Source organism: Helicoverpa armigera, chromosome 3 (assembly GCF_030705265.1).
Source record: "Helicoverpa armigera isolate CAAS_96S chromosome 3, ASM3070526v1, whole genome shotgun sequence".
Taxonomy (NCBI): domain Eukaryota; kingdom Metazoa; phylum Arthropoda; class Insecta; order Lepidoptera; family Noctuidae; genus Helicoverpa; species Helicoverpa armigera.
Genome location: NC_087122.1, coordinates 8,041,982 through 8,063,887, shown reverse-complemented (window position 1 = coordinate 8,063,887; position 21,906 = coordinate 8,041,982). Strand labels below are relative to the sequence as shown.

The 21,906-nt window shown below is 37.7% G+C and overlaps 1 protein-coding gene across 2 annotated transcripts in view; it reads right to left on the bottom strand.

Moving 5' to 3' along the window:
- LOC110375839 (agrin) overlaps positions 1-21,906 on the bottom strand; it is a 142,935-nt gene that overhangs the window by 74,331 nt on the left and 46,698 nt on the right. The window lies entirely within an intron of this gene.

The following is a 21,906-nucleotide window of genomic DNA, read 5'->3' as shown; positions in this document are numbered from 1 at the left end:
AGTACGTTATTGAAGCAATAAACCTTTGTTGAGAATTTCTTCTTATTGCTTTATAACGTCTCATAGAGTAGACAAATAAAGGAATCTCCACGACAGATAAACCGGTACCTCCTTTGAAAGCAAAATATTAGTCCAAGTTAATGACGGCGTATTACCTTAGGACTCCCGACTGTTTCAACAACTGTTTTGATACCAGTTTCAAGCAAACCAACCAGTCGTTTTGTTATTCTTAGTAAATTAATGCTTATTAGCTTTGGAATCTCTCTTCGATAAAATAACAATAACTTTTGTAGGTATAACCATAATCCAGTCATAGGTAGTCGGTTCATTTAAATGGAAGTACATACGGGAACAACAGAGTTAATAACCCTTTCGCCAACGTATAGAAATTAAATTAATATTTGGTATTGTATCCAGCAACTTTCGATACAAAGGGACAATAGACAAAATCACTAGCTATGAAACAGATTACCGAAGTAATTCCAACAGATGCTATCAGATTTTATTCGTGTTACAGCGTTCCCATTACACTAATACACTGGCCTAATGTGAGTTATGTGAGAACTTTCCAAATACACACTTTGTTACCTGAAAGGGGTTTCATAAAACTGAATTATAGCCATAACCTTAACTTGGTCTTGAGAATCGTCGTAAAGTAGCATCTTGGGTACTCACAGGACACGGCAAGTCGGGTGTTGTTAAATTTTATGGAAACTCGAGTGGATACAATGGAGATATGTAAATTAAGGAAACGTCTAAAGTTACCGGTGTGAATCTTTTGAAATTCGCCGGTTAGTGGGCAATCGATACGACGATGGCCGACATCATAGATTTTATTCCCAACTAAGATTGTAACATTTGCAACGGATACCGCTCGGAGACGCTCGGCACGCGGACCATCGTTAAATTGAAATTCATGTCGTGATGTTAACATTCACAATATTCTATTCAGCTAAAAGCAAGCAAATAGCAGACCCCTGAGTATTCTCCCTACATAATGTAAATTTTGCAGCAACGTTGAACTCTTCTACTGGAATAAAAGTAGTTGTTTATTGTGTAATACAATGTAGGTTTCTAACGCCGTTGATTCAACAAGAATAAGACGCTGAGAGGAATAAAAGGTTAAGGGCTTAAATAAAGTGTCGTGTTGTCCTCGGAGGAGCCCGTTGACCCTCGCTGCGCCGGTACATGTCAAGGCTCGCTTCCAGGAACGTCGCGTACTCCTGATGTCATTCGACTCCCAAAACAATGCGTCAGCAAAAAAATATCTCATTCTTGTGTCACGTCCCCAAGGAGATTATCTCCGTCGCCCTGTACTGGGATTCTATAAAACTCGATCAACAACTCGCATTTCACTTCGATTCGTAATGTCATTTCATACTTTAGGGGAGGTAGGGGAGGGATGGGCACTTTTTCACAATTTATTGCATAAAAAATCAGATTTTACAGATCATTATCAACTTTTATTGCCATTTCTTATATTCGGCTAGATATAATGAAAGAGCTTTCCTAAAAATTACAATCAGTTTCAACATTACGAGATATTTAAACGGTTTTATTTAGCTCACCCCGTTTGTTTTATTATTTATTCTTGGATCAAATTTAGTAATTCAAATTTCACCCTCTTCCTGTCAACCGATTGGTCTGAAATTTTGTATACACCTTTAATTAAATCCAATATGGCCGCCGGCACAAAATGGCACAGCCCCTCAATATGGGTATCAAATGAAAGGGCTACACAAGTAGAATACTGTCAGCAACCCAGCGGGCGCAACAGGGCCAAGGCCTGCCTGCACGTCGATTCTATAAAATTCGAACAACAACTCGCATTTCACTTCGCTATTCACTCTCACTTCGCATTCGATTCAGAACGACCTTGATTTTGCATTCTGTAAACATCACCTAATCACTTGCGAAGTGAAGTGAGCTCGACATCGACCAATGCTGTGCTAGTGACTTCCCACTCGACAAAATGTCAACCGAGATTAATCAGTTTTAATTTTATCAGTTTTGACACAGAATTTTAGCTAAATATGATGTTTTAGTTATAATTTGTTATTGTAAGGAATTTGAGGCAGCTTTTAAGTATAAAATAAACAGAAATCTCTAAATTCGTGCTGTGAATATAATCTATGCTTACCCTACGAAAAAATACTGACAGCGCCAATTTGCCTTTCTTGCTGATTTTGAGGAAACCTTATATATTTTTTACTACGGCCGGATTGTTCAGAGCTTCCACTACTTCATTTATGCAACGAGATGCAGACGGTTGCGATAAATAAGTTCTGATGCCCTCTTTAATAACCTTCTGGTAACCGCCACTAGCCAAGAATGATAAAGTACATAGTATCTGTGAAACAATAAATCAATAAAAATGTAATACCTACTTTATCTGATTTAGTGAAAACAAAATTGAGACCAATTTGGTTATTTTCATGCTTAAGAGAATACCAATATTATAACTGAAGTACAGAGTCTTTTGAAAACATATCAGCTGGCGGGGAAACCACATAAAGGGAATACTCCTTATTAAGAACTAAGTGTTTTTCTTATTATTGTGTGCTTGATTACAATTTTTCAACTATAAACTGTGTCAATACTTACTTTTACACGAGTTGTAAGTCCTTTGCCTCGACGTTTTGTGGGCTTTATCAGGGCAGTAAATCAGACTCCAGTTGGTCAATTAGCTCCTTTGACAATCTATATATGCTCACATAGTCATCATCGCGAGTTAATAAAGATAAACTACGAATTCTAGCAGATTGTTGACGCTTTTCTAAATTATCTAAAGCATGAGCTTCTTCTAATAAAGATTTAAGCAAAACATTCTAGCCATCGTTAAAGGTAGGCACTTAATCACTTTAAAACACTTAGAACTTTATTTAAACACTATTTTAAATATAATAGTCTCTAGATCAAGTTGGCAACGGTACCTGAAACAAGATTCTATAAAGGATTTTTCGCGCAGATTTATAACCTCACAAATTTTCACTGACGAAGAAGAGCAAAATTTACAAATTATACATTACATGGTATGTCCAAGCCTCCCTACCATAGGGAGCATTGGACACTTTGACTTAGTTTATGAAAAAAAATCGGTAAAAACTTTTAAGTTAAACGGTTTTATCTTATGTGCACTGAAAACTAGAAAATAAAAATAGTTACTTACCTGTCAACCTACGTAGGTGGTCCCGGTCATATTAGACTAAAATAAAAACGTGGGGCCCATTAACTATTGCTGTAGTACTCTCTTCTAAAGGTATAATAGGTGTGGATTGCATCGACTTACTATAATTGTAACTGGAGATTTTGACAATCAATAATTAATAATAGAAAATACACATACCTTTCATTAGTTTCTCTTTATAACGATCCGAAACCGCAACAAAATATTTAAGTACTTTTACGAGTGTTTGTTCTTGACAACTCACAGAAATGACAGATAGTCTATGGATGAACACCGTTACCAGTCGGTAACGTAAACTACCCAATAAAAATAAAAACTATGATCAGAAATCAGAATAAAAGGACCCCTTTATTCTGATTTGATCATGTCTCCCAACTGCCCATCTCTCCCTACCTCCCTATAGATAGACAGATTTAGACAGATCTGTCAAAATCTCGACTTTGATTTAGTTCAACTTGTCAACACGCTCGATAGTGAAGCGCTAGTGTAGTTTGACAATGTCAATCACGAAACTTTAAGGTAGAATTCCGTGGGTCGCGATTGTCGCAGCCGCGCGCGACAAAAGTCAACCTATGAAAATGTATGGCACCGCTGCCGAGGGCTGCGACAGTCGCGCGCGGACGACGAATTTCGTGAGCCGCTCGCGGCCGTACGCTTCTCAACATGGTCTAGCGCTTAATAACATCTATAGAATTTTAGTAAAACCAGAATTAAATTTTTGACAATGCCGCGAGCAGCTTACGAAATTCGTCGGCCGCGCGCGACTGTCACGGGCCTCGACAACGGTGCCATACATTTTCATAGGTTGACTATTGTCGCGTCCACGGAATTCTACCTTTAGATCGAAGTCGAAGTGAGAGTGATGTCGAAGTGAGTTGTGATATTTTATAGAATCGACATGCTGATCTACCTCAACGCGTACAAAAACAATAACATTTCGAAACGTCTCAAGAAATGATAATACATTTTAACAAAGACGTGTTATTTTATTATGATTCTCTGATTATCTAAGCTTGCATTATAACGACAAGAAGCAACTTTAACTAGTGTGGGTGTACTTTTATAACTCTAATATTGCCTACGTTTATTTCCTATTATGAATTTATTGTTCTGAGAAGAGAACGATCTTACTGCCTCTCAAAAATGTAACGGAAAACGTATAAAATTATCATAATTTATTGTTTATATATATTTAGGGCTCATTAAGATAATGGCAGAGTTCCAAAAAAATTCTATGATTTTTATTGGATAATAATATATAAGTATTTTACCAATAAAGAATAGTCATAAATAATAGTTACATATATATTCACAACGTAATAGTTCTTGACTACCATTATACTCGAGGCAGTGACTATTCTAACAATACAAAGCCAATAAGAACATCACAATGCAACTTAAACATAACCGTTAATCTTAGAGTGATATATGTTCAATAAATTACATGTTTTGACCCTATTAGTACAGTTACATCGATTTACACAAAAATCCGAGTTGAGTTCGCGACGCAGTGTCGCGGTCAGGGCAGGTCGCGGCGCGGTGCATTTTCTGTGCGCCCACGCGCGCCGGCTTATATTGCGTGTTCTCACATTGGAAATTTACACGTGCTTGCGAGTGGCGGCGGTGCAGCGGTGCAGCGGTGGTGCGCGGCAGGTCGTAATAACGCACTCGTCGCATTTTATCTGGCAGCGTGGCAGCTGCGGCCCGTCCCGGCCAGATATGCAGCGCCGCGTATGAACATCCGACAACACCCGAGGGACGTGGGCGAGAGCCGCCGCAACCGTCGCATTTTATAACCTTTTTATTCCATTGTCACTCCGCCGTAGCGGCGTATCCGAGGGAAAAATAAATTTTACTCTTTATCTAAATGTCAAATCGTTCGGTTTCGATCGAATCAGTTTCCAAATAGTTTTAATAAATCTCCTTTTACGGCGGTCGGAACGGGCAGCGGTCGATATGGGAACGCATTACGAATACACGCGGCGAGTTATCGTGTTTTATTCTGTTATGACCGCTGTGTCTGTTCCCGACTACAATAGGTTTAATTGAAAGAGTGTCAATAAATTTGTCGGGAGTTGTCCAGCGGTGGAGCTCATCGCCGGTGGTCCCGATAAACTTGATCGTCCCCGGGCGCGCGACATACCCGGAGGACGATCCGACCCTTGTTCCCGGGGACGAATTTTGTTTTTATCTGCCGACCTTGTCTTCATTATAATATATCTTTCCAAATACTTATCTGTCCCAATTGATTGGTAATCTCGTCTTTATCTTGTCCTGACCTTACTGGAACCTTAATTTAAAGCGCGTTTGTAGTCCCTTACACATAAACAAAACATTGTACAAGCAGTTTAATGGGTTCAACACATTTGAATGAGTTAAGACATTGTTATTGTAGCCTCTTATCGAATCGAAGACGTACAATTTTCTGCTCTGTATGTCAAGTAACAAAGTGGATGGACAGAAAGACCGACACCTACAATTTAAGTAAATGCTGAATGTTAAAATAAAAACAAAGGATCCCACTAATTGTGTTGAATAATACGAGATCCATTTCCTGTCAGTTATAAAGACACAGGCGTACAATTTTGGGATATGTGTTCTCACGGTAGACGTCACCCACGCCCACCATTTCTACGAATACGTTTCGGACCAAGGAGTACACTTTTGTGTTCACAATTTAGCTTTGACACGGATAATCAAATTATCACTATCTCGGACTTGTCATGCCGTTGATTTAGCTCTACGACAAAAAATGTTAACAGAAATAAATTCTATCGAAAACTTGTAATGTAAACAACAAAAATGTATGCATAACCACTAAAATCGTATGAAATATAGACATGAAACTTGGATTTTATTACCACCTCCCACAACATTAGCTCTGCAAACCATTATAAATTAAGAGTTTAATTGCTACAACCGATGCTACCACTATTTTGTAATGACCATTACAAAAACGTAATTACTGAAACAACTTGTTCACACGTAGATATTAATGTTGAACAGAATATATTCTCCAGACTATAAAAACCAATAGGTTTGCTATAGTATAAACAAAACACTGAAATTATAAAAACAAATGTTGCAGTAAGATTAAACAATAACAAAATAGAGCCTTCTTTTTTTAAAATGGCAGCTCCATTCTTTTCTTAGCTCTTAAAGTTCAGTCAGTCCACCTTTGGCCATACAATTCACACCCGATAATCATCTGTGAGATAAAAGGCGGCCGGTACGACACCATCAAATCACCATAAATATTGTAATCGACCACAGCCTCAGATGATAGCTGAGTTGTTTCCCTCACAAATCCTGACACAGTCTTTTTTTTTGTTTTAAATTAAACGCCTTGAGTATTCAAACTAGAAAGGACGAAAGTAGATTTGAATAGTTTGAAAATAACTTTTATGGTAACCAAAACACATAATAATTTTTTAAATAGAATAACTTATTTTGCTCCAATCAATATTCTCTAAATAAAGTAAGTACACATGTCTAATTTTTATAATTCCGAAAAATATGAATGATAATATTTTTTCACAACATAATAAACTCATTTTAGTCAATAGTGTGGGTAGCTCCCTCACTTCTGTCAGGTCTTTAAATAAAATGCCAATAATAATATTCTCATATAACAGCAAAGTAAACATATCTTTTGAAGAATACGTTTATTACAACATAACAGTTTAATTAAAGAGTATAATATACTAAAGAGCAAAAATTTGTTTGTTTGCTTGTAGGTACATACCCTAAAAGCTCCGAAACTACTAAACCAATTTGAACAATTCTTTGTTGGAAAGTGTAGCTTTCATCATTCATCCCCGAGTAACATAGGGTATATATTTTATCCGGGTACGGGAAGAAGTTCCACCGGGATGTGAATGACATCTCATACTTACTAATATTGTATAAACATTACAAAGGATTAAGTACTTGTATTAAAGTATTTTCTATACATTCATTTATTATAATTATATAAGTACGAGTGCATAAGCATACTTAGTTGCTTGTTTGTATGTATACGTATTCCTTCTGAGTGCTATTGTTTACCCGCTCACCGAGTCGGTACTTAAGAGTATTTTGACTTCTTTCTGCGTACGAAGCAATGGAAAATATTTCTTATTCAAAAGAATATGCGGTAAAGCTTCTCAAATATACTATTGGTGAAGAGAGATCTAATCTGAGACATAGATCGTTATTAGAATAGAATCTTTGTACAGAAGCCAGATGAGACCGAAATAAGTTCCTTAATAATTTACAAATAACAGAGACCGAATTCAAGTAATTTAATATTGTTTTATGAGATTAAAAGAAACAGGCATAATATGTAGGTATGTTAAGAGCAGGACATTTAATTACTTTCTTTTTTACCGACAACTACTACTGCTAGGGCGCATTATTTTTATTTTTGTAGCAATAATATCAGAAGACATGTGTATCTTAAGAAGAAAACAGCAATAAAATGCAATACAAAATAATCTACTTTATGGTTACATCTTATGCTGTAGTAGTGTACGGCATGTATTTCATTTACATAAAGGTTCTGTCTCACATGTGATTTCATTTCTTTTGTCTACATAGTTATTCTTGAGCCAGTGGGCATTTCCATTTGTTTCGTAAACAAACTGTATAGTTTACCTAAAACTTGTCGACTTTGAAAGAAACAACAAAAGCTTTCGAGAGAACAAAAATCTTATACACATTAATCTTGCAGCTATATTTGAACGGTCAGTCAGTACATTTGTGTAAATTTTCTTTTAATAGTACATATTAAGAATGCATTACGACGTTTTGTTACATCTAGTGAAAACATTTTCATTTGTAATATTTTAACTTAATTGCCCAAGCGTTTATAGTTAATTTTGTCTGTTCAAACAATAGCATTGAATTTATGAAAATCGTTGGCACATGCATAAATGACTATTTTAAGTTTCTACAATATTTTCCTGGCTACGTTCGGCTTCTCTCAATTTGCCAATAAATGTTACGAGAATAATTTACCTTTTATTAATGCTTTGACTCGTCGCACGGTATCGAGGTTGGATGGCACAGGGTCGACCAGTAGTTTCAGGGGAGAGGCAAAGTGGTCGGCGCTGAAGAGCAGGGCCGGCCAGCCCTGCGCGTGCGCCACGCAGCCCCTCCGCACGGGGCTGCTCTCGGCTAATAAATACGCACGATTGGACGAATTGAACGTCCTAGTTTCAAAATTCAATATCTCACTCAACGCCCCAACGTCACCTTTCAGTATTCGCCTCACAAACACTTTGAATATGCTCCTTTTAAATTTTCCACGCTTCCGTTTTTGCTCACTTGAAATTTTCCCCGTAAAAATATATTTAGACGCGAGTACAATTCGCTTTAAGGTTTCATTGTTTCTAAATACAGAATTGTTACTAAAGCACCTCGGTGGGTTATTGTCATTTATTTTTATTACTGTGTTTCTCTTTTTCACTTGCCCTTTTAAAATAAAGTCCGCATCCGTAAAGAAAATTACCACAAACACTATAATTAAAATTGATTTGAACATTTTGTGTCACAATATTTATTTAGCACTTATGGAAATGAAAACATGCTTTAGCTTTTATCATTGTAGTGTTTACTATAAGAAGAAGTTGAGTGCAAACTCTTAGCGGGAACATCGCGGTAAGAAGATGCGCGGTGCCGCGAGGTGCGCTTCAGTGTGGTGTGGTATGCGCGCGCGCCGCATGCCGTGCCAACCTCGACTGGAGGCTTTATCGGATCCGCTGCAACTTGCAACCTGTTGTATTTTAATCCTTAAGCTAGCTACTACAGCTTTTGTAAACACATTACTACCAATACGTTCGCGATATTTCAAATGATATTTCTCGTTCATTTTTTATTGCCATGAACAGACACCGCAATACAATATCATTTGTAAGATAAAGATGTTAACATACATATTATATTATTTTACAAGGAATTAATGACAACCAATTTAATTGAATCTTGTTTCGATCGACAGGTAGGTACACACTGGCCTTAAACTACTTTTACCTGTAACAATATATAACAATAACCATGAATATAGTATTTTATGCAGATTTGAAAAACAAAAGAAGTTCTTTGGAAATAAGTTGGGTGCACGAACGGATAAAGGAGAATATTGGTCCGCTTGGTGAGATGACGACCGCATACGCAATAGGACGTATATTATGCGTAAGTTACCTACTTATTATACAATTCTATGACCATGTGAGAATGCTGTTCGCTTACGAATAAGTGAAAACATCGAACTATCCATGTAGATTCGGTGGCTGTAGGTAGCAGTACATAGTAAGTAAAATTTATGTAGTAATTGAGTTGAATACCTGTTGCATGTGATCTAAGACCAGATAACAAACATCATGTTTAAGGTGCTAATTGACAGTTGAAAGGTTGTACGAGTACATACATCGTATCTAAAAGTAAATATACCCACGCTGTAATTACCGCATACAGGCAATTAGACTATTATGGAATGTGGAGCTACTAGTTTTCTACAAGTTCTTATATAAAGAAAACTGGAAAAAGAAAAGAAAATTGTTGTTGTGTATGGTGTCCCTTCCTGTCAGGCAATATGACTGGCAGCTGAGCTCGAGCACATGCGTATGCGTAATTTGCGTAACACGCGCGTGTTCTACGTTACGCAAGCGGTGTGGCCTGTCTCATACATTTCCATACATTACAACTCATGGTTACGCCGTAACTACGCGCGTGACTACGCGCGTGGTTACGCATACGCATCGGGTCTGCTCGAGCCTTTAAACAGTTTGAGGCGCCACTCACTTTTTATTTTTAAATGACGAATGGAGACACCGTTCCTTTTTTGAAACGATGAATCAGAATATTTCCATAATGCTTTTGGCCAGTGCCTCGCCATTTCCAAGAAGGTCCATCCTAACCTCGCTTTATCTATAGCAACATTTGAAATGGCCTTGTAGATCAGCAGTAATCAAGTTGCCCTGAGTGCAGGCTGCACGTGGAGTGGCGTGGGCGGACGGGCCCGGCTCAGCTCGCTGGCAACACTGGCCAGCACCTCTCCGTGACGGCTACATGCTCCGGAATTTACGCACTTTGTGTCGTTCGCGTGTCCCTGCCAACTAACACTGAGATACGAGCCGCAAATTGAATATTTAGTTACTTGCTCGTAAATATGTTGGCGTAACAAAGCTTGGCGGAGAAGGCGGACGACGCAGATGTCACGGATCTTCATAGTTATATACTTGAGTTTACTAGCGAAAATTGATATATTTAGATGGTTCATAAATTTCAATCAAAATTCAAGCTACAAAATATACAAACTTATTTATCAGTAACAAACACAGAGTAACGTACATGGCGTACGTGTAAAAAACATATACTGCCAAGTTATTATATAGATGGGGTTAATAACCGTCAATTTTGATTGGCTTCACTTCATAACTTGCTGAAAACATTTTATTCCCACTAAAGGTTGACCTAAAATATTCGGTTTATAGATCATCGTTCAACTAAGCTACGTGCAGACTCGTAGCTGCACCTAATTATCTCTCTCTAGTAACAGGTCGATTGAATTCCACCACAAAAGAGGAAACCAACCCGATCAGCTCCCCAATAGTAATACATAAAACATTATTAGCAATGTATTGGAATTTTATTTCAAAAATAACGTACAAAATATGATATCGTCACGTTATCGCGACAATAGAGGGCGCATTGTATCAGTAAGCGGCTCTTTGTGACAGGTGGAGCTATTGTATCCCCTTTGAGACTTTACCGATCAAGTGAGGAAAACGCCCGTAAAAACGTTAACTAAACCCTCCACTCACACAAACATAAATAAATCTATGAATATATTTGGAACATTTCAGCGTTTGCTTTGAAAATATAATTGCTTTAAATAACGGTTATTAAGCCACAAGTTTGCTGATTAACACGAGGCGAGCACAGTAACGTTCATTACATCCGTATGAAATAGCTGGCACGCGGGAAATTATTAAAACTACTAAAGCACGTATAAAATAAACGCAGGCACTTGCAGTACCACGGTACTCATATACATTCAGAAGAATAATTAAGCAAAAGCTCAGTCATCCTTGTACGAATTACATTATCGATAATCTTCTATAGTTTTCTTTACAAAAAGGCATACCAACTACTTATTTAAAAGTAATATCGATTCTAAAATACACGTACAAGATCCTAATCTAGCAATATAATCGAAGTGCCTTCTACGGATGATATTGCGAAAGTTGCAGGAAAGAGCGTCGCGAGTGCAATAAGCCGAGAATGAGAATAATAACGAGCAGATATGCACGTAAACACAACGGCTTATATGGAAATCAAAGATATGAAATTCAGTTTTTAGTACACGAATAAATCTGTACCTACACACTGTGTTTTGCGAAATGGTTAGTAAGCAATAACTATAGGAAGGTACTGGATTTTGAAACTACAGGCATTCATGTGAAGATCTTAGATTTTATGTGTCATATTTGCTAACACAGATTAGGAATAAATGGAATGCTAAAGATGGGTGGGTATCCTAAAATCAGACCATGGGTAATATTCTGTATCATAGCAGCTAAATCCTGTTGTAAAACCACAAAAGTTTATGTATAAATATCTTATTGAAAGAGTACCAATTACTTGGGCTACGATTTGAACAAGAAAACTGATCCATATTTCCAACGCACAAGCGTCAAACAAAAACAACAGCATCAAGACGATATTCACGTAGGAAAAAACGCTACAATTTCTAGCACTCCATTGTAAAGTTCTCCTTGTGCTCACCTGTCCATCGTTCGGCGGCCGCGGCCTGGGCTCATACTTGGAGCATCGGAATGCAATTCGAGCATAGCTGCGGTAGACAGCGGTTGATAATTGCATTTTGTGGTCGCGCTCCACTTGGTACAGTACACGCGCCATCGAACGGAACGCAAACAAACTTCAGTTTTCTTGAACAAATTTCAGTCGGATAAACAAGAAACAAGCTTGAGCTGCGAAACGGTTTCCCACTAATGTAATCAAACTCCTCTATTAGTTGTATTGAGTTAATGAATGAAAAGTTTTCTTATTTTGTAAAGGTTTCTAGTGTGTTACAATTTTGTTTTGAAAAAGTGTGCTTGTTTAAGTTTGGTATGTTCTATATTCAGTAAATATACGCTCGTAATTTAAGGCTTACCTACGAAACTTAAATAATGATTTTATACCGTCGTTTCTCTGAATTAACAGTTTTCATTTATAGTAGAAAACATGTTCATTGTGTGTGAGAAGATTGTGACAGAATATCTGAATACGTAACAACTTACATTCAAAGACGGTACATAAGTACGACTTTAAAGTAATAACTTTTGCTTCATAGCATTCATTTGTACCTAAACATTGTAATAAATTTCTCCTTTCAGAGAAAACTTAATGAAGTGTCTCGTTTACAGCGGAATAATTGTGACAAACAACTTCTTTACAAATTCATTTCTGTGAAATAAAATGCAACTTTAAATGATAGAAATGCGGTGCAAAGGGTAAACAGTAAAAATAAAAGCTGCGGAGTAAGCCCTGGACAGTGAAGCTAAAGTTCCTGAATGACGTCATTGAGTCGAATCTAACTTGCAGTAAGCATTGTCAATTATTGAGCACTCTTCCATTCCCGAAGTAAACCATTCACAAACTAAATCGATCCCTTTTATCTGCAAATATCTTGTTTCAATTTATTCTGTGTAGTTGGATGTTTGTGTCTGCGGGACTTGCTTACACGGCAGACTTTATTACTGCTATTTGTGTGTGTGTGGTCGCAAAATTGAACAAAAACCGTTCAAATTCATAAATCATACAAAAACGCATAGTTTCGTTTACGAGGCCCGGAAACATCAAACAGTGCACACATGTCGTTTGAGACTATTCACAGAAATTGCATATTGAATGTTAAGATGGAAATGGTGCATAAACAATGCCATACCACCGCGGAGTTCGCAAACGTCACCGCAACCGGTTTTTTGTTTACAATATTACGAGTACAAGCGACTTCTATGTACTTTCAGCGGATTTTGGTGTGAAAACTGACAGGTTTTCAAGCTTTGTTAGTTCATGTAACTTTATGCATAGATATAATGGAGTATTAGTGGAGATATGAGTATGGAAATGAATACTAACATTTACAATTATTTTCATACTCGTACATCATACGAGTTACTTTACACACCTAGAAGGCATCATAACCTTATTTGACGTAAATATTCAAGAAGAATAAAATACGATAAGATTGCAATAGTCCTTGACAAATTAACAGAAGTACATCTTACGGCGTACCACAAATAGAAAACAACATTTGAAAACATAAGACTTAAGTTCCATGAAACACTATTATCTACATTGAATCAGAATATAGTAATACAGTTCAAATCCAGCCAGAGGTACATTTCCAGTAAGTTAGTTGTAAAGTGTCAAGTTTATGGTAACCCCAAGTGTTGGCACGAGGTCGGCGTTCAACTATCGTTTAACAACTCAACTGGTTAGTGAAACTAACTGATTTGCCTACAGTTGTTTCTGGAGGCAAATTATTTCATCATCATGTCATCTGATAGGGCTGTGATCTGCGCTTATAGCTTTGGTAGGCAGGTTAGATATTTGACTTGAAACTAACTTCGAGTTTCGTAAAGCTTAAAGCGTTAAATGCAGTTGAAAACGCATTCGAATGTAATACGGAGCAGTTTCATAGTTCATCTTATTTTAAACTTCGTTGAATGCCGTTTCACCATGTGTTCATGTTATAAAATTATATAAGTACCGGGTCTTATGGCGGAATGAAATTAAATTAAACAAATGAAATCTACGACAGAACAGGTGACCCAGTTGCTGAGATGTTAGCTACTGCGCAACGTGTCGCTAGTTCGATTTCCGGACGGGACAAATATTAGCATGGCCTACAGATACCTGTTCCGATTGAATGTTTGTACATGTGAGATTTGTGTAAGCTAACGCACTCACAATACGAATAAAAAAACCGAGAACATCATACAACTTTAGAAAAATAAATCTCGGTAATAAGTAACGGAAAATGAAAAAAAGAAAAAGCCTCCATTACAGAACGTTACAATATGCTCCGTCACTCTTAAAACATAATAAGTGGTTCTTAAACGATTTCTATTAAAGCATTTGTTTGTTTTAATTTCAAAGGTAATAGTGAAAGCCTCGTTAAAATTCGACCAACAGCTTTTAAAAGAAGCGCCTCTGCTTGTGTGCGTATTACTTAAAAGCTCTTGGTAAAACAAACAGATAAACGGAATAAATAGCAAACAAAAGGAAATTAAAGAAAAGTGTTACGGTCTCTAATACGTTTACTTAGATAATACGTAGCGGCCATTAGTTAAATAATATTGCGGAGCGGCAGCGGCCACTCCACAACTTCATGTTCGCCTATTATCACAATTAGCAGAGACGTAACTTTAATGTCGCGGCCAGACTTTGCGGCAGACCGTAGCATTTGCACATGACTAAGAACATCTAATATTATCATTAAAACGCCGCAAGTGTATGACACTTAGGGCCCACGAAGGCACTTCTATTGCCGCAAAAATGTGATGGCCACGCCCACCAGCGAGATTAAACGCTTCGCCGTCAGCTTGCTACAGCCGTCGGCTAACATATTAGACTACATTGAAACGGCACTAAAATAAAATACCAGCCTTCAAAATGTCGTGAATTATGAAATAAGAAATAGTTCGCTCTCGAATATTTTCTGCAAAAAAACCTGAACCCAATTCTATTGGAGCAGAAGAATTCGAATATTTCAACCGCCCAGCGTTGATCGAGTTAAGCCAACTAGACAATTTTCACGAGTGCGCTAGTTATGGTTATTCTTCAACGGAACGTGTAGCGAAAAAGCTGGCGAGGTAGAAGGACAATAAGAACAAAAGCACTAATTCCGCACAGAGTTATCGATAGTTTCGCGTCAGCTCGATTCGTAGCTTTGTTAGGGCGACACACAAGAGAAACGCCGGACAAATTGCGTCGTGCGAGTGTAGCGCGCCGCCCGACGCCGCCCGCCGCCCCGCACAATGCCTGCTCGCATCAATTGTTATTTTATGCACAACTGGACGCATCGACAATATGCTCATTCCGCGCAGCCAGAAAAATCACAACAATGCCTTACTGTTTTAAGCTAGTAAATAAGTTAAGTGAATTACCATCTAACATTTTTACGTCAGTGTTGCCTCTGTGTGGTCATTGTTTCTTTCAGGTACTTTATTGTTTGCCAGTTACTTAAATAAATGAAGTCTAGTTCCAGGTGTCTAAGCCAATTGCATAATTTTTCATTTCTTTAGTTTAAGATTTATCTTGAATAGAATAATCTCTTTTCCGAAACGCAAAACGTAAGTAGGTACCTAATATTTCATCTTTGATACAAATTAATCATTTTCCGGTAAACAGAGAACATTTTCATAATGCCTGTTAACACATTATATCCACGGTAGCAAAATTAAAGTCTGTTAAACTGATGTGAATATCAAACGAATCTACATGAGTAAATAAAATAATATGAAGCAGCTGTATCTATATTTTCCTTTCGGCCTAATCTGCAGAAGTGTCGCGCGGCATGCAAGAGAAATGGTCTACAAATTGTGTTCGCCTGACTGGGCTCGCCTGCCCCGCGCACCCGCGCCCGATGTATAACAATAACTAAATATAAACTAGGTGCCTGTTCTGAGCGTACTTTAACCCCAATACTCCTCCCAAGGTTGTCTTAAAGCCTTCACATTTGTGTTCGAAGTATAGTACTCACTTTCTGTGGAGGTAGGTTCAGGTAACAAATCAGGCGACGCGTGTCGTTAGGCCTTTAGGTACGGTACTAAGTGAATATACATTATATTTAGATATAGGTATACAAGGGTATTTCTAACGTCCATTACATGCATCGTTCTCACAGAATGTTTTGGCAACATTTATTAACGAAAAGCGTTTCGATTAAATTCTTCACTGAAACAGAATTTAGGTTGCCGCATGCACTAGCTAACTTTGGATGTTGCTGAAGATTATTAAGTTATAACAACCATCAGTTTGATATATAATTAACTAGAAGCCAATGTTGCTTAACAAATTAGGAACTTACTAAATCCTACAGCTTTACATAGCCTGATAATAGTTTCGGAAAGCCGTATTTAGAGTCAATAGAATTTTAAATCAGAAAAATAGTAACATCAAATGCAAAAAAATTTGAAAGATATGCTGAAGGTAAGCAATAAAAATCGCGTCCTATTATCCTCTCTCAGATTTAAAGTAAAATTTTACACCTGCAGTAGAAGTCGGTGTCTAATGGATGTTACTAAGTTAATTTTGCCACCGACTTCTAGGCCGATGCACCTAAAATTCGTTTTTTTTTTTACTTTTTAGTGTTTTTGGAAGTCGGTTTATTTTTTTTGTAAAAAAGTTTTTTATTTACAACTTTTCAGTGATACGAATAGTTGTCACTATCCATATATGTGGAAAGTTCTCATCAATACAAAGAATATAAGCCCAAAAACGAGGTATTTTACATATTCAGTTGTCGAATTCCCTCGACCTTCTCTGGTCTCCATCATCAGGTCAGCTCCAAACCTGCACTGTTGCAAAGGTCTCGTCAATACAAATAATATAAGCCCAAACACGAGGTAGTTTACATATTCAGTTGTCGAGTTCCCTCGACCCTCCCTGGTCTCCATCATCAGGTCAGCTTCAAACCTTCACTGTTGAATAGTGCTTTCAGGCATGCACCTGAATGTCAATTTTTTACCCTAAGTATGCCTACAACTTTCGAAGGTTGCCCTCGATTTCTCAGGGTTTCCATCATCAGATCCTGACCTGATGACGATGGGACCAAATGACAAGCATACCCTTTCAAATAAAAAAAGAATTTTTGAAATCGGTCCAGGCGTCTTTGAGAAATCGAGTAACAAACATAAAAAAAAAAATACAGCCGAATTGAGAACCTCCTCCTTTTTTTGAAGTCGGTTGAAAATAGCTGTTATCGGTCAAAATCACAACCTTTAGGTCCTTATCAAATAGCAAAAGTCGGGACATTTAAAACGAGAGCACTAAACGTTGAAATTGCCAGCGACAATATTACGACGCCATAAAAAGTGAATTTTCTTTTAATTCGCAATTTTGTGTCATGGAATAGCTACTCACAATAAAACATGGATGGCGTGTAGCGAGACGCGATCGAATCGTTCACAGGAGACATTAAACAAAGTTTAATGTGTTCCAAGAGAATTAATGTGACACCTAAGCTAGGTGCCAAACATAAAAAATAATTATTATAGCTCAATAAACCGACTCTTTTACATAAGAAAGCACTCGAATCCTTTTTTATTTACTTTAGTTCTATAAAAGTGTGAGAAACCAATTAATTCACAATGAATTATTAACATTAAATGTTAAACGACTTTTAGATATTATAAGTAGGTATTGTAAGTGTGATGGACATAAAACGATATTAAAAGACATAACAGCCTGTTATATTTTAACGAATTCCTTGCAACCTTCCTAAAAATAGCAGATTCCCAAACTCCACTTCCACTCCATTACGAGTACCTACATCTCTATGATCAATTTGATTTGCTGTCCAACAGAAAAACAAATGTCTATATCATATCAGTTGATCTGTTGTAACAATCATATGCCTCTTACAACAGGCAGTACATTCAAAGCATAATACATTGAGCACTACAGCATTAAAATAGACAGAAAATATTTGCGGAGAGGTAAAAGGGCAAGTGGTACTTATTTGTAAATAAAAGCCGTCTCACTCAATGTTACGAGCGAAATCACGGCCACTTAAAAATATACTTGTTGTTCCGAAGCCAGTACAATTTCCCGAGCACCTATTCAACGTTGGCATTTTCTCCAAATAAATGTTGCGCTGAGTAACGAGTAAGTGTTTGCTATTATTCTTATTATGATCGTTATTTATGTACTGTCTTTGAATTTATTAGTGCAAGTTACACAGACGGCTTTCCCTTTTTCTTTTACGGACCTAACCTTACTTAAGTATAAGTACATGCCTTTTACCTAGTATTATTTTACGACTCATAACATATACCAAGTCTTTATTTGCAATTAACTGTCACCAGTTTCGCATCCTTTCCTTGTCGACCATAGCTTAACAATGTTTATTACTTATATGCATCCGCAAATAAACCCTAATAAGAGGTTGGTAAGGTCTTTTCTGTTAAAGTCTAGATTCAATAATTATAAATGCAGTTGAACGTTTACACGTAGGAATGAATATACCAAGTATTACTATTTAATTCGTTTCCGCAAAACACCTTAGCGAACGCGGCATTGAAAAGGGACTTGTGCGGTGACCGCGTCCGTTTTGTGTAAAATGTCAAAGTGAGGGGAGAAGCAAGAGGCGGCCGCGAAATTGTGTTGACGCAGTGACCGCAGCGGGAGCGACAGGCGACGCGACGCCGACGCGGCGACCTGACCCGACGGCGCCCGCGCGCCTAGCGCGAGTGGCCCGGTGGTCCGCGTGCAGACCCACTCAAGAACAATTCTACTGAAGCCGTCATCCGCCGGGATAAGCGGCTCATTATTCACTAAAAGCCCACGGCGTGCCCGCTCGGGTAATTGGAGGCTTTGTTCCTTTGCGCTCGGCTTTGACGCTCTCGTGAACTATACGAGACTCCGCTCCGTCGGATTATTATTCGCACAATCAACGATGCACGCCAAGCCTTAGATTAATCTGACAGCTGAGGTATGAATTGTTTGTAGAGCGGGATAAACGTCGCATTACTTTTTGCAGTATCATTATTTTTTTTGTGTAATCCTGCGTAAAGTTTTTACAGTCCACAAATAACACAGCGCACCGCGGAATCCCTTTACACATAAACGCGTTTATGTACAAAGGCATTCTGGCGGAGAGACACAATTTAAAAAATATGAAATATTACACCATTGTCGAAACCAGTTTCGAGGTGATCGAGAACGTTATAGATTTGCGTGAGTGTGGGAAAACGAAGAAGAAGCTGTTAGAGTTTATTGCATGAGGAAATCGCTGCCGCGACAAAGCACAACACTCACTCCCGCCCATGAAATATTACTGTCCACTGACATACCGTGGGTGTTACAGTTATTCAAAGGTGACTTAATAAAATTACTACTAACAGATGCATGTTCTGATGTAACCAACATTTCTCATCACATAGCCATGTCTCGTCTCACTTGCATATTTTAATAAATCCAACTGTTATTCTTCGTAGTAAAATAGATCACCCGCATTAAAGTCTGCAGTTTTCATTAATCTGTGTCTAGTAGAACTGTCTCTGTATAAGGCAAGTTACTTTCTAATCTAAGTTGCATGCAGCCTCTTTCATCCTAACCCATCTCTGACTCGTTGCGCGCCGTTATTGCAGTGCTCAGTTATGGTCTAATTAATTGTTACTTGCGAACATATCGTCGGTTTAATTATAACTTGCTATCTGGGCCATATACACGCATATTATAAACTTAACTTCAGATAAGTTAAAGGACTCGACTTCACTAGACACTTGAAACATCATAAATTAGATACTTTGCGCAGAGCGTGTCTAACAACGCAATGAGCGAAGTAAACTAACAAGAACACACATTTCAAACGTAAATTAATTGCCGACTTGTAATTAACCAAGATAATACGAAAGTCGTAAAAAGTATAATCTAGAAGTTATACTGCTGGCACCATTAAATATTGTTGAAGAGCCGTTAAGATGGAAGTATAAATAGCGAGCTAAACTAGTCACAGACCGATAGTAGGAAAGCATACAACTCCCTCTTATTGCAGAAGAATTTTCTCTCTGGTGATATTCTCGTATTTTTATTAACGTTGTTTTGTTAAAAGGTCTTCTAAGGATGCAACTCCATAAAAGATAGCGACCCTTAACGTTAAAATTCAAGAGCTAATTTTTAAAAGAGGTTCACTCGAAGGCGGTTTGTCGCGATCGCCGGCGCCCCGTCATCGCAGGGCGCTCGTTATAGCGAGCCCCGCGGCGCCCGGGCTAAATCGCAAACTTACTTTATACACCTGCACGCAACAATCCACAAACGATTTTGAATCTTATGGGCTTCATGATGATGTCTAAAAAGTGTTTCTGACAGCCTCGGAGAACGTGGTGCGGGTTTACAACCAGGCTTCCTCATTACGTCTGTCGGCGTTATTGCCATCTCGTCGCAACATCAGTAAACGCCGCTCAGAAAAATATTTACATACATCTTTCGCACAAATATTGGAACGAAAGGAAACATGCAGTGAACAAGTAATTATGTTTAACTTTTAAGTATGTGTATTAATGTCGTTGTTACCTCTCCAAGGAGCTTAGAGAAGGCTTTTCGCAGTTTAGTCGTTAGACTGTTTGCATACAAATCGTGTTTGCTCTTCTCCATTATAACACCTATTACTAAGTTAATGGGTATCGCGCCATGGATGAACGCCAGCGATCCCGAGTTTCTAGTGTATTTTAAACGAATGCCACGAATGGCAACTTCATGATTAGTTTTACTCTAAAAGGCAGTGATGTGCCGCTACAAACAATTGATGGAGCTATCCGAAATTGAGAATTTCAATCTTGAAAATAATGATCGTTCACGTTGTGTATTTGCAATAGCTTTTCAACAAAGCAGTGCGTTTATAAAGCTTAGTAAGAACGTCAGAAACAATTTTTAATTTACTCCAGTACTAAGCTAAGCGTTGTATATTTTTTTCACCAAGATAAATGTACCTCGAATGACTTGCATCGTTTATGAGGGCGTGAATAACCATAAATATACCTGCGTTATGTCATAAAAACTAAGATAACTGTGAATCCGTTGAATATGCATAACATCAGGGAATTTTAAGCATTAGTTTGCGAATTAACACTTGTGCATTGTGCGCAGCCTTTGTGTCAAAGCTACATTGAAAATGCCCACCCACAATCACGTTTATGATCTTAGTTACGTAACCCTGAATACGCGAGAAATATTTCGTTTTTTAAATTTACAAACTTTGACCAAATAAACTTTACTGAATCATGTACCTGTTGAATTGTTTAGTCTAGCTAGGTGCATTGAATCTGCACACATAAATAACCACAAGTATTAGAAATAATCATTGCGACAACTCACCCTTACAAGACACATAACAGCCTATAAATCTCTCACGCTTGTACTTACCGATAAGAAAAGTAAGTATCTGTTGTCTTTTAAAGTATAAAACTTGTTAACATTAAGCACCGCGAGTGTACACACGGAACAACGTGAAAGCAGAAGAAGCGTGAGTAAAGCCACACTCACATACATAAAACTACATAATTCCACTACAATACAAAACTTTCTACTTCCTTAATGCTTCATTGCGTCTTTTGATAGTATTTTCAAACTATAAAATCTTTGATTATTGTACCAACTGCCGTGTGAACCAGCGTCCTCCAACGAGCCATAAATCTCGATGATTTAACAACCTCGTCATCCGTTATTGACAATTAAAGCTAAGCGTGAAAGGGACAGCTCATTTCCCTAATTTGTTGCAATATGTTTACATTTATTTTAATTACTTTTAAACGGACACTTTGTGAACACTTTGCTGGGAAAAGCGCTTACAGACTGTAAAATTGGTCGTTAAAACGTTTAGATGTTTTCTGAATGCCCATCGTGACACCGCTAATTAGTTTCCATTTAAAGCTTAAGTACTACGCCAACACAACAAACGAATAAGTCGATGATCGTCGACCCGCGGAAAAGAATACTGAGAT